The sequence below is a fragment of the Papaver somniferum genome, chromosome 5 (assembly GCF_003573695.1).
Source record: "Papaver somniferum cultivar HN1 chromosome 5, ASM357369v1, whole genome shotgun sequence".
Taxonomy (NCBI): Eukaryota; Viridiplantae; Streptophyta; class Magnoliopsida; order Ranunculales; family Papaveraceae; genus Papaver; species Papaver somniferum.
In genome coordinates, this window is record NC_039362.1 from 180,468,533 (window position 1) to 180,482,884 (window position 14,352).

The following is a 14,352-nucleotide window of genomic DNA, read 5'->3' on the forward strand; positions in this document are numbered from 1 at the left end:
AGACACCTATACCAAATCCCAAGGCGTCATCAACATCTCTAACCTTCGAGGATATCACCTACGGGGGAGACGAACTTGAGCTCGGGTATGTTGAACCCCATTTTGAAGAGGGGGTGTATCATATTGAATGTTCAAATGAAGAATTAGAAGTTGGATGTTACAAATGGAAGAATTCCCTGGTAGGATATTTTTTCAGTGAGAACGGAACGTTTGATGTCGATAAAGAGGTGGTTGATGAAACGGGCATTTTCTATTTCAATTCAGTTGTGTTGAAGATAAGATTAGAGTCTTAGAATCATCAGGTCTTTTGCTTATTGAAGGTAAACCATTGGTTCTCATGACGTGGAACTGGAAACTGAAATTCGACAAAGCTGTATCCATGAAATCTATTCCCGTATGGGTGAAGATTTACAACTTACCTCTATTCCTTTGGAATCCGTCGGGTCTCAGTAAGGTCATAAGCGCATTAGGAATTCCTATATGCGCTGATCAGAAAACTACCAAGCAACAAAGGCTGGATTCTGCACGGGTTTATATACAAGTAGATGCTAGACACTATTCTTATTACAGTTAGAGGAGTTAAGTATCTACTCAACTTGGAATACGATTGGAAACTACCAAGGTGTACCAGTTGTTTCACATTTGGGCACATTGAGTCGAATTGCAAATTAAGAATTGAAGGGTAACAAGATAAGGTATTCTACACGGCAGTACCTAAATTTTCGGGTGATACAAAAGATCTAAGTTCTTGTCGCCACCAAATTCTCAATTCTTCATTTATGAAAATGAAATTCCAATCAACAAATTCCGTGTGATCATTTCAAGATCATGGTACAGAACTACAATTTTTAAGTTTTTTTTTTTTGTCCAAATATTTTTTTAATTTTTTATCATTCGGGAGCCTAACAAGCTAAGCTCCAACAGCGTATTACTATATTAGTTGAATAGGTTTCCTTGGTACTAATCTATTAGTGAGCTTCATGAGGAACCATCCAAGAGAGACGAAATGAATGGGGGCTGCTTATATTGCAAGGGGCATGGACGGACTTATGAGAAGGTTAATCGGGACTTTAGCCCCGGTTGCCCTCCCGTTCCACAAGCCTAATTTTTTCCATGTTAGCCAAATTTTTAATTAATCATGTGTATTAGTATCTAAAATGAAAAATCCGTCATCCTGGATCCGTCCCTGGCAAGGGGGCAAGCTAACCTGAATCTGGAACCACATGGAATGCACTAAACCTTTGACTTTCAGGAACGGGATGACTAGCTGGTCCAAATTATAAGTTGTACACTTGTACACCCAAATAATCATTTATAAAGGTCAATATTGACCATGTTAACTGAGTTAGGCCGACATCAAACAAACAGTCCATACCCAAATGAGAAAGCCCATATCCAGGTTTTAGATCTATCCAAAGTCTAAGGTTAGTACAGAGAGATAAACAGGATATAAAATTACAGAATTGATAATTACTTCTCTAATCACCTGATAATACCCCTGAGAAAGACTATAACTACCAAAAGTACTAGATGGTGATTCCAGTGGAGCATATTTTGAAGCCAGAGTACTGACATCAAGAAAACAGGAGATTGATGTGCAGTACAATCATTTAAAAAAACCCATCAAGAGAATATGTTTACATCATAGATACAAGACCAAAACTACCTCAAGATTTGGTTAATGATTTTAAGCTTTATTATACAGAAAGCTAACATGTTTGTGAGGAATATAAATTGATTCAATCAGCACCAATAACTTAAAAAGTCAATAAAAGAGGAACATAAAACATCAAGATGGTAGGTCATCGAGTTCTTTTTTCAGTTCTTTTTATGGGTCAGGATCCCATAATAAAAGGTTTTGACAAAATCTTTTGACAAAACTTAAACTTGCTAATCGTAAAATCCAATATATCTAACGATTTACCTTTAAGATGACATGTCAGTTAACTTATTTCTGGTTTGTGTTTGGCTCATCCAAATTCAAAAAAGCAAAAGTCGGTCCAAACCTAAATATAGGGACAATAAAATATCAAAAGAATAATGAGAAAGATTATGAAAATATTTAATTGTGTTTCAATTTTTTTTTTAAGGAATCAGGGGCTACTGCCCCAAACTTTTATTTCAAATACCTTATTTAATTGAGGTTAGCAGGGTTACAATGGCCAAATGGAAGCCATGAATACATCCAATTACATCAAAGAGATACAACATACAAATTGAAATACATTAAAAAATACTAAAATACAAAAGCAATATATTCATGTACTTTATTGAGGAATTCGATTGAGAGATGGTCTGAGAATTTATAATCCACCACTTGAAATTTGTTTCAACATTCTTCTTGATTGAGAAATTATTGTCTTCAATAAGACTAGATGCTCCTAAAATAGGAGTAATCAACACAATTGATAGAAATCGCGATCAAATCTTGTCGCCAAGGATCCACATGTAGATCTTCGTCAAGTCGATGTAGATCGCCCTCAAATATGTGTTTGAAACGATTATAAGAATCGTTGGAAACGCCTAAAAGGTTGCATGCAATTGCAATATATAATAGAAAATCTAATTGTATAGAACAGACAATCAGATATAAAATTAAAATAATATATAAAAGAAACATAATAATCACCTAAACAGGGATTGGTTTTATTGATAGTAATTACATAGTATTAAAATATACACTTACTAAGATTCCCTAGATCAACCCGGTTAAACTCAGCAAATCTAGGTTAGAAAGATGAAGATGGTGAAGAAGGAAGTTCTTGGATAATTTTTGGGAAAATACGGTTATTAGAGAGGAAAGAGAAAAGGTTGTTTGGTCTGTGTTTCAATTATTGAACATTCATCTTCTTCCCATACTATTATCTAGAGAAACGTGTACTGATCCTTGGAATTATTATTTTGTCATGAAAGTTTCAATTCAGTTGTCTGAATTTGTATAACCAATTAAAATCATGCGCGGGATCATCCAAATTTTCAAAAACTTGAATTTAGAGGAAGAAGTATTACTTTGATTAAATATTCATAACAATGGATTAATTAATTTTCTTTTCAATCCCTTATAACCGATCAAGAAAACTAGTTTCAGATTTAGGTTCAACATGATTTCTCTCGCCAAAATGATTTCATATTTAGGTTCAACATGATTAATAGATCACCACGCCCTACCACCCAACATTAATCACTCTTTAGAAATAATTGGAAAGTGCAGAAAATAATCATTACAGATTGCTAAAAAATTTTCAAAAGAAAAAAGAATTGATGATTTTTCATCGGAAATCGCTGATTTATTTTCAAAAGAAAAAAGAAAGCTGATGATATTTTTTTCCTAAGAAAATTGATTTACAATTTTTCCACCAATCCCCTACATGAATGAAAACTCTTTTAACCATGCAAGTGACAATGCAGACAGACACTCAAGAGAGTTCAAACGAAAATAATTTGCATGGGGATATGTAGATTTCGCCTTGAACCTTCCTTAGTGAATAACTATCGGGTTTACTACTGGGTCAGTGTGCCAAAGGCTTTGAACTGTCAGTTTTTTAGTGTAAACCAAGACAATAACCATCACACAATTTATTTTCTCACCAAAGTTGGTTCTCATAGTTGTGTTCATTCCAGCCCTGAACAATTCCCGGAATTCATGAAGCGCTTTTAGATGAACCTAGCCTATCAAAGGTTCTCACGAAAGCGGTCACACTTCTCACTTAACATAGGTGATTTCCTATTAAGAGTATCCTGCCATACCCTATTTGGAATTTCCAAATCTTAGGAATCATTAAAAGTAATGAATATTCTTATCTACGCGACAGGCTACACTGTTTCATCATAGGAAAGGGTAGAAAACTATATAAAGTTATGTTCCCTAGTGCTTCTTGTGAATCGTTCTTAATTTCTGTTGTCCCGTTGTACCTAGATCTTGGGATCTCCATTCAACTAGGTTGGGTTTACCTTAATACGATTCGTTGCATGTAAGATTTAAGCCCATTCCCCTCGATGATGCAATTATAAGCTCTCTTTTGAATTTGTATCCTTTGTCGACTTGATACGATTCACAAAACACTATTTCTTTTAGATGCGCGCATTTGAAATCAATTGCTTTATGGTGCTATGTCGTCGATTTATTTTTCAATTTATTTATCGAGACATACCATAATCTCATACTATGTGTATTCCACGAGCAATTATATTGTTCGATCAGGACAAAATATCATTCTACGTGCGTAAGGAAATTCAGAATCATTTTATTTCTTCTCCGACTTTACGTCCAAAGCTCCGGAGGATAGTTGATCTTGCTATCAACCCTTATTCGGATGATTTCCATGCTAGCGCATTTTTTCTTTTTCTACCACTCACACATAGTTTTCCTTGATGACTTTCTTAAATCATCTATATTTAAGATTCACAAAGTAAATTGTGAAACTCTTCCTCTTTAATGTTAGATACCGGTTCGAATTTCAAAAGGAAATCGACCATTTGCAAATGATCATCTGATGCCTTAATCTGATTTCAACCAAAGTTTAAGCCCGCTCGCATTCCTAGAGGTCTGATCATTTATCTCTTAAATAATCAATAAAATCGTCATCCAGTAATTATGTTTCTTCGAAAAACAACTTCCACGAAAGAGTTTAATCTGCATGTTAGGTGTACAGTTTACAGTACGCGTCCACTTCACTGGACTAGGTGGATTCCTTTAATCCATCAATCTCACATATATCTTAAATGTTCTAACCATGTTAGATGTAGTACTCATAATCAGGCATAACCCAATCCTTAGAATGTTTTTCATGAACATTTTTTCTCTGTACAGTTTCTGTAGTACAGGCGCTCGTCAATTTGAACAAGTACTTAAAACGAACCCAACTTAGATAGAACTAAGACTTCATTTATTTCAATGATCTTAATTCTTTCTTGCCAACACAATAGAATTGAAGAGTGTTTCCATCTAATAGGAACCTTATCACCAAGTTGTGACGTTAACTGGATGAGAAATATTCAAATTTTAATTGTGCTTATAGCCAATTCAGCTTGATTTGAATAGTTGAAACAAGGCATCATTAGCCCAATCCAAATCAATGATGCGACATGCACTCTAGAAACTTTAGTTTCATTCCATATTAGATCCAGTCTACTGAACATTTCCCAAACTGGGAACGACCTTTTGAATATGGGCGGCTTAATAGTCTATCACAACAGTACCCCCTCATACTTTAGACTATTATATAATGCCAAGAACATAGACAACTCCAATGTTTAAGTAGGCCCAGAAATCCAAAACACCAAAGGCAAATCTCTGCTGTGAGATTCCTTTAACTGAAAAAGTGTATAATTATTTTTAAACGAAATAATGTATTTCTTTTCTTCACATTGTGGCTTGAAGATAGATGCATGAGTTATGGATATTATTTTTAGGTTTTTTGTCCTGCACCAATTTGCAGTTAGAAAGTTCTTACATATTATCTAAATTTGCTTTGAAAGATGATATTTTTGTCTGAATAGATGGTAAAGTCAATTTGGTCATAATACAATTATGTTGTTGCAACTCAAGATAAGTTATATAAAATATTAGCGAAAGGTGATTGAATTGTATGTTTTTGATAATACATTATTAACATATCCGGATGGTGGAGGTAAAATATTATGCACTTTTTTTCACTTTTATGAATTTATCATTGGTTATAAAATTCAAGTCTTATTATTAGTTAATTGTAAGTTTCGTGTTTTTCATATCTTTGAAGTTCTTGGATGATTTTCTTTAGACTAACATCTAATAGATTAGGTGGAGTGGCATGAACGAATAATTTGGCTCTGAAGATGGACTTATAAGTTAGGATAATATGTGTAAGTTTTGGTCCTGCACTAATTTTACAGTCGAAAATTTCTTGCGTATCATCTAACTTTCTTTAGTAAATGTTTTTTCTGAATGAATGATAAAGTTACTTTTGGTTATAACATAATTGTTTTTTTCAACACAAAATAAGTTCTATGGATTATTAACGAAACCTGATTAACTTGTGGGTCTTCGATAATGTATTATCACTATACTCGAATGGTGGACAAAAGGTATAATATATTCTTTCATTTTTATCTTTAGTTATCAAATTCAGTTATTGTTAATTAATACTAGTACCTTTCGTATTTTCCCAGATCTGTGAAAGATTTGGATGAGACTAATGACTAATAGATTAGGTGGATTGGCAGGTAGATTTTCGCAATTATCATATTTTTGAAAGTATACACGGATTCCAATTTGCGGGTCAAGTTCATCTCGTTTCAACTTGTAAATCTTTGTTTGATCAGCATACTACCAAAATGATAGTTTAAGATATTTTGTTGTTCCTTTGCCTTGAGTGTTATGTATACGTTTCACCTTAGTAACTCGGATACTCTTTTTGATTCTTGTTTTTCGGGTCTTCTGATCAGGTCAGTTATTAGGTTCACTTTAGTTCATTATTTATGATAATGGTTAATCATTGGATTACCGTATACTATTTGTTTTTTAGTTGATTGATATATTTAATTATGCATGCAAATTATTGCGTATCTGAGGATAATGCTGCAACATCTATCATGTGACCTTTTTTCTATTGCATTCTTTTCTTTTGGAAAAAGGATATAAAGCTTACAAATGTTTTATTTGATAAACATCTTAATTCAAAATATATGACTTTACTTTAGCTTGACGAAGCAATTGAATAGCGAACAACAAACTCACACTATAGTAGGAACCTAAAGAAAAGAAAATCTTTTTAATGGATGATTCAGTGTTATAGTTTAGCATATCATTACTTGTAATGTTAGTTCTAGATTCATTTTTCTTTTAATATTCGTTCGCATGGGATATATGGCTCCTAAATATTTGAGGCACAATTAGTTAACTGGGATAGCATATGTCTACAGTTTCAAAGTATTTATTCCTAAACTTAGTAGTAGAAAGGAAAGGCGTTGTTTAGACAGGTAGCAAGGTCTTTTAAACATTATAAGTTAAAATTTTACCATTTTCTCTTTCGCTCTACAAAATTTCATTTCTGATTTGAGCTAAGTAGGTTTGATTGTTGTTATTATTGTAGGTCAAAGTTTTTGAAAAGATGCAAAATCTTATATCACGTTTGGACCAAAACTTGACCAACTTTTCTGAGAATAAAGCTACCATGATATTAGATTTTGCAATGTTATGCACCTCTGATTCTCCAAAAGGTAATACCTAATATATATGATATGGTAAAAATTCTTAAAGGAAATAATGTTTTAAATACTCTGGTCGCTCTAATAGGAACAAATTATGACTTGCCAAGTATATCTTCCGAAGAGATGAACTTGATTGATTTCTCAAATAACTACTTAGGTATTACCAAAAAGAAACTGCAAAAGACCAAGTTAATGCATCTACAACTCCAGAAAATGAGGTTAAAATTCTCTCAGAATCTTGCGATTTAATTTCCCATGCAAAAGATGATAAAAATGGGGAAGCAGAAAATGAAAATGGAATTCAATCTTGAATTAATTTTTTACTAATTGAGATAAATAATACCAAAACTAATGCAGTTGTTCGTGATTGTAATGCTAATGCAAATGATTTAAACAATAAGGTAGGCGCGGATGAGATTGAAATGTTTTCCTTTCATGTCATATCTAATAATACTAAGTTGCGTTCTCGTGGAAAGGCATCCTTAGTGAGGGAAAAGACGATTCCATATCGTTGCACAAATGTTTTAACATCAGAGAAACTTATATCAAATTATAAGGAATCATCAACTTCTCCAACCTTTATTGATATTACTGAGATAGGAGACAAAGATAAGCTAGAGTATATTGAATCCCATTTGAGAGAAGGCAAGTGCGATATTAGTGTTCTAATAAAGAATTCAAAATTGGATGTAACAAATGAAAGAATTCCCCGGTAGAGGACGTTGATACTCAACAATCGTCACATGTTCATGACGTTTCAATTTTCCTACCACTAGAACAAAACTTGATTTCAGTACACATTTGTGTACGAATATGGAACAATCCTTTGTACTAAAGGAGGAATGCCTATAATTAGGGAACAAAATAATATATATATATATGAATTACTTTTTGGATAGTCACTAAACCAGACAATCTAAATTCTGCCATCTTTTCATATTTCATCCTTGTATAACATATGAATATTTACATACATATTTAGAAAAATTTTCACTGTGGAAAATGCATATATACAAAAAGATAACTTCACCGTCTAGTGTACACATCAGTCAGAAAACTCAAAATATAAATAAGCATAAATTTACACCAAATTTAAGATATAAAGGAAACGATAGTTCATAATTATAAACATTACAAAGTAACTTTGGTTTTATAAAAGAAATGTTCCTTGATGTTTTAACAATTGTTCGAAGAAATTTTTAACCTATACGATGAACAAATAATAAATGGATAATTTATCTTTGATGGTGAATACAAAATTTGCATTGGTGCAAATTAAAATTCATTGATTTCTTTTTTATAAATAGTAAAATTCATGGAATGACCTACCAGAAAAAATATATTTTTTTAAATTATTTATTTTCACTACATCTAAAAACCTCTTAGTTATAATAAAATATGTGTAATATTACTTACTATTAGATATTTGTTATTGACCTCCGTAAACTATATACAAACATTAGAAGTTTCATTAATTTTTGATGTTAACTCATTTTATTTTATCAGTGTACTTTATAGACTACATGTTAAAATAGTTTTCTAAGGCTACAATGAAAATTTGTTTTTTGTTTTCATTTAATTTTTCCAAACCACATTTTCAACCGATTAGCTAAATTTAACTGCATTATCATTCGTCTTTTTCTAGCTATTAAATTGAATGTTTTGTTAATTTGATCAAGAGATTTTTGACCACTTATTAAATAATGTTTAGCCTTTTTGACCACTTCATGTTAACAATTGTTCAAGAGATTTTTGACATATGTAGCGAACAAATAATAAGTGGTGATTTAGAATTTCATGTGTCTGCTTAGGTTACAAATACAAAACTTGCATCCATAAAAAATAAACGGTAAAAACTAAAATTCATTACATCACCTACCGGAAAAATATCCTCGATTGTTAAAAAAGTTGTTTTCATTATATTTAACAGTCTCTTGGTTATAATTGAATAAGTTTAATATTCCTGAAAATTAGGTCGTTGTAACTTATATACCTTAGTAAATAATATAATTATTAAACGTTTAGATAAAATATCTTGTTAGCTCACTCCATATATGTACTTTATTCTTTCTTGTTTGCGAACCACCTAAAATATTGCAAACATACTTTCATCTTCCATATTTTTTTTCTGCAATTATCTCTAATTTTTTTCATGATCTTTAAATGTGAACTTCAGACAACATTTGTACAAACAATACTGATCGACTCTCTAAGAAGTCTTGATAGAGAATTTAATTAAATAATAGTTTCATTTGTCCATTTCTTTAGATATTATAATTAAGGTAATGGAAATATTTTCATTTAGGAAACTCTTCGTTGATGATATTCTCGATGATGTCTTAATGGGATCTTCAGTCTTAGAAAGCATCATTCACAAGTGATTCAAAATGTATCATAGACATAGTAAGTTGATATTGGTCCATTTAGAGCTCTTTACAAGTACAGTCGATGTTTCCTGTGGCTGCATCGCAGAACTCTTTTAAGGAACTTCCTGCTCTGCTAGTATTTTATGTATATATATGTTTGGACTGCTAAATTCAATCTCAGATAGACTGGTTACCATGAGTCCATGACAGACCCTAGATCCACCAAAAACATATCTAATATTAAATACCGGATTTCAATTGCTTAACTTATTGTGGAGTATGAACAACCAAGATGACCTGTTCCAGAAAATGTCTTTAAGTTGCCGATCAAAATATTTAAGATAGTGGATTCCAATTCTTATCTATCGGCAGAAGAACAACTCCTCAACTTATTCCCGGTAGAATTATATGTGTCTAAGACTTGTAAGGAGGAAAAAGCACATCCAGTGAAAGCATACAGTCATGGATAGCTACGCTGACAGCTAGAGACCCTAAACTGTTGAAATATTTACTATTTTAGATACAAAGTATCCTCGTTACAACCCATGTGATCATTTTTTAAACATAATAATCTATAAAAAACCAAGGTGATATTGTTTGAGTTACCAAAACTCCACCCATATGTTGAGAGTTACAAGAACTCCATTTCCCCCAAAAGTGATACAAAAACCCCATATTTTTTATAAAGTTTAAATTAGATCATTCAAGTTTTCTAATAATTCCATAACAGCCCTCTCATAGATTATTTCTTCTTATTTTCTGTCGTCCCCTCCTCTTCTTATCTCATTTCTTTTTTCCACCGCCTCCTCTTCTCCAACTACTAGCAGCACTTCCTCTTCTTCCTTCTGCACCACCACCAATTCGACGATAATATCCTGACCCTCCGTATCCTTTTCCCCATCACCAACAACAACACCTCCTCCTTTTACTCAACGAATATAAAATATAGATTGAGTATGCGAATTAGGGAAAAGAAGGTAAAAATTAAACTGACATTAGAGATCTGATTTTTAATGTAAGATTAATGTAATTTTTCTTCTAAATCTATGTATTTTAAAGTTGAATGTCAAAAAAATTGGTCACAAATTTTAATTGGTTTGTTGATTTGGTGAATTAGATTGAGGGTATTGAATAATGATGGAGAATTAAACTCGATCTTCATTTTTTTTTCGTTTATAATCAATGATCCTGATACAAAACAGGGTAATTGAACTAGTCATTTTGTTAACCTTGATGTGAATGTTGTTTGGTCTTCCTTTAACTAAGATTTTTAACAAAAAAGGAACTTTCATACTTTGAGACGTATACGCAAATGTCGAAGGTCTTCCTTTAATTTTTGTGATACAGGAATTGACTATGGAATTCCATTTACTCGTAAGAGGGATTATAATCATTTAGTAGGTTAATTTTTGGTAGTTTTTTGGAAGAGCTATGGTAGTTTTTCGCAAGTTGAAATATTGTTAGTTTGGAAGAACAACAAATCTTAATTATAACTATAATACACCAATGATGCCATTTCAAAGAGTTAGATAATTTGTACCCAACTAGTTACATGATATCCAATATATCTTTGTGGTGTTATATGATTTTGTTTCAGTTTTGCGATTTTTTTTCGACGAAACCTAATTGTGGTTTCATCTGAATTTTAATTATGTTTTTGAAATTTTGTCCATGAAACCACGTTTTATTGGTTAAATTATAGTTATGTGTATGTTGATGCAGGATTTGATCATCGAGGAGGACGAATTGTTGAAAGGATTGAAGAATGAACAGGGTGAGGAAGAATATATTGCAGTTGTTCATGCACTTGTGGAACTCAATGATTTTAAATGTAGTTGCGTCTTAGAACGGAGTTAGTGCAAGGTAATTTCTCTCTTAAATTTTGTTTCAAATGTTTTTATCGTTCCATTGCTATTTATCCTTTCATTTCGGTTTTGGGGGTGGAGTTTAGAAGTACTATGATGTTGTATTTTCAAAAAGTAGAACATGTTGCTTCATGGAATCCTTACCTCAAAGTGACATTCACATTTTCTGCTATTGAGTTTTGTTCCTTCTTTCCCTGTGATTATGCTGTGTGCTCCCCAGTAAATGGAAATTTTTTTATCTTTTCAAATTATTCCTTTAGCTCTTGAAGTTTAGTATATAATATTCTTGTGGATGTAACATTAGATCAATTGTGCGTGATAGGAAGTTTTTAATCACCTCTTGATCAAGTTCAAAATTTGGGTTAGGATTTCTGTGTACTTACTATGTAAAGTGTATACTCGAACTTTGACTGAATTATGGTACTTATTGGTATTACAGCAAAATGTTTATAATATATGACTAATGGTGATGACAGATGTGTTAGTGGGCGTTAAAATTTTTTTCAGTGTGGGTTTTATTCGAGTCAATGGTCTGAACAATTATTAATGAGGGAATGTTCAAGTTTTTTTTTATAAGCCAACACAGATTATTGCTATTGGTGTGGTCAAACAGAATGAATCATGGTTTATAATTTTTCTTGCAGTTGAATTCTGACGAAACCAATTATGGTTTCATCTTATTTATGATGAAACCAAAATTGGTTTTATCGCCCTTACTTAAATTGAATTTTGGAACATTCTTTGTTGAGAAAAATGTTTAGACTGTGTTTTTCTTGTTTGTATGTTTACGCATGATGACTCTTGCCAAACTTCCATGCTAGGTGAATGGATCTCAGGTTCAGCTGGGAATGGTTTTACCCCACATATAATCACAATTGCAGTAGGAGAGGTTTGCTTCATACCTGTCCATTTTTTCATTTGCCCTTCTATGTTTCAAATCTATTGTTAGCACTTTGTCAATTACATCATATGAAGGGTTCATATTGATTTGAAGGAAATATTTTCGCTGTTCCATTACGAGTGTTTCAATGTTTTGATATTATTGTACTCCCGTTGACAACGCATATAAATTAATTCCCTCACTATTAGATAGTGAAATTAGTCCATTATTGTCCTCTTAGAGGTAATGGATATTTGTCCTCTTAGTGGTAATGGATATAGTTGTATTTTATTATTTGCTCGACTTGGCAATGTCCAGGTAGTATAAAGCTTTGCGCTTTTTATTCTAATTGATTTAAGTACAATATAGGATGTTTGAGCGGAGAATGTGTGATATTGATCTGATAGTAAATTGATGGGTTATGCTGAAAAAAGTTTCTCGAAATAAATGACTAGAATATTTTGAATGAGCACCTGAACTTTGATATTTTGTCTAGATAACGTTTGATTCATCCCTTCTGGAGGAACTTCCTCAGAAAAATACTATTGCCATTTGATTATTATTTGGAATATGGAACTTTCTCATGTTACCATTGAATTACTGAAGGCCCTAACTAGACTCATGAAACCTTCCTAAATGTTACTTTATTTTGGGTTGCCTTCAGATGAAAATGGTTAATATTAGTTCATTAGTGTCTCTGTATAACTTGATTCTTTTAACTTCTTGTGCAGGATATTGCTTCAAAAATAATGTTATTTTCACAGCAGGGCCCAAGAGCTGTCTGCATTCTCTCAGCTAACGGGGTTGTGTCCACAGTGACACTTCAGCAGCCCGCATCTTCTGGTGGCTCAGTCACATATGAGGTTTTCTTTTAACAGAACCAAAGTTTTTTTTTTGTACTCTGGATTCAATATAGGAGAAGGTTCGAACATGGATTAGCAGTATATAAGATGTCTAATTCCAAGTTGATCTGTGATATTTCTTGCAAATATTTATGGCATATTCAAGGACTGAGGGTCTGCATTTTTGTGTCCGAACTTTTGTTTGTTGGTATGGTAGTCTTAAATGACTTCATGAGTGAGGGTTCCCATCCTGAATTTTGTTGCAGAATTTCCTGCTACTTCTCCCAAGTGTTAAGGAAGTTGAGGAACTTTTGTTGAAATGTTTGGTTCTTACTGTACCAGGAGTTAGCTTTTAACTAAAAGACGTTAATGTTTGCAATAGATGGTTTTTTTTTTTGCCAAATACCTTACCACTCTCCCAGAATGTGTTTCGTCTCCCTTCACAGTTTTCAATGTTCTCCATTTAAACTAATCAGCTTTATCTTGGTGACTGAATGGTGTTACTTTAACTTGCAATGGGGCGGTTTGAAATCCTATGTTTGTCAGGCACTTAATTGCTGAAAGATGGTGGTGAGTCTCGTGGCCGATATGGTTCCCTCAATATCTCCCTTTCTAGTTCAGATGGCTGATTGATTGGTGGCGGAGTTGGGGGAACACTCATTGAAGCAACCCCTGTCCAGGTAATCAATTTGGTCTGGGCCCTCATGCTCCCAGTTTGTCCCCTTTTCAGACGAATGTATTGCACGATTACTCTGAATTTCAAGGGAGAGATTTTACTAGATTCGCCAGTTTCTATCCACTCTACACCAGAAAATTATTGATAGAATAAAAGAACACCGTGTTTTGTTTTGGGTCTCTGTTATTTATAGAATTTTGGTTGAATTCTGATTAAACTAATTATGGTTTCATCTTATTTATGATGAAACCAAAATCGGTTTCAACGTATTAATGATGAAACCAAAATCGGTTTCATCTAATTTTTGGTCGGTGGCGGTGGTGGGCGGTCGTGGTGCTGGTGGCGGTGCAGAAGGTGTTGGTGATATCGGCGGTGCTGGATGGGGGCGGTGGCTGGCGCGGTGGCGGCGGACAATGATGGTGGTGCGATGGAGGTGGCGGACGGTGGTGGTGGACGGTGGTGGTGGTGTTGGTGTAGTGGGGGTGGTGGCAGATGGTGGTGGTGGTCGGAGGTGGTGGTGTAGTTGCGGTGGTGG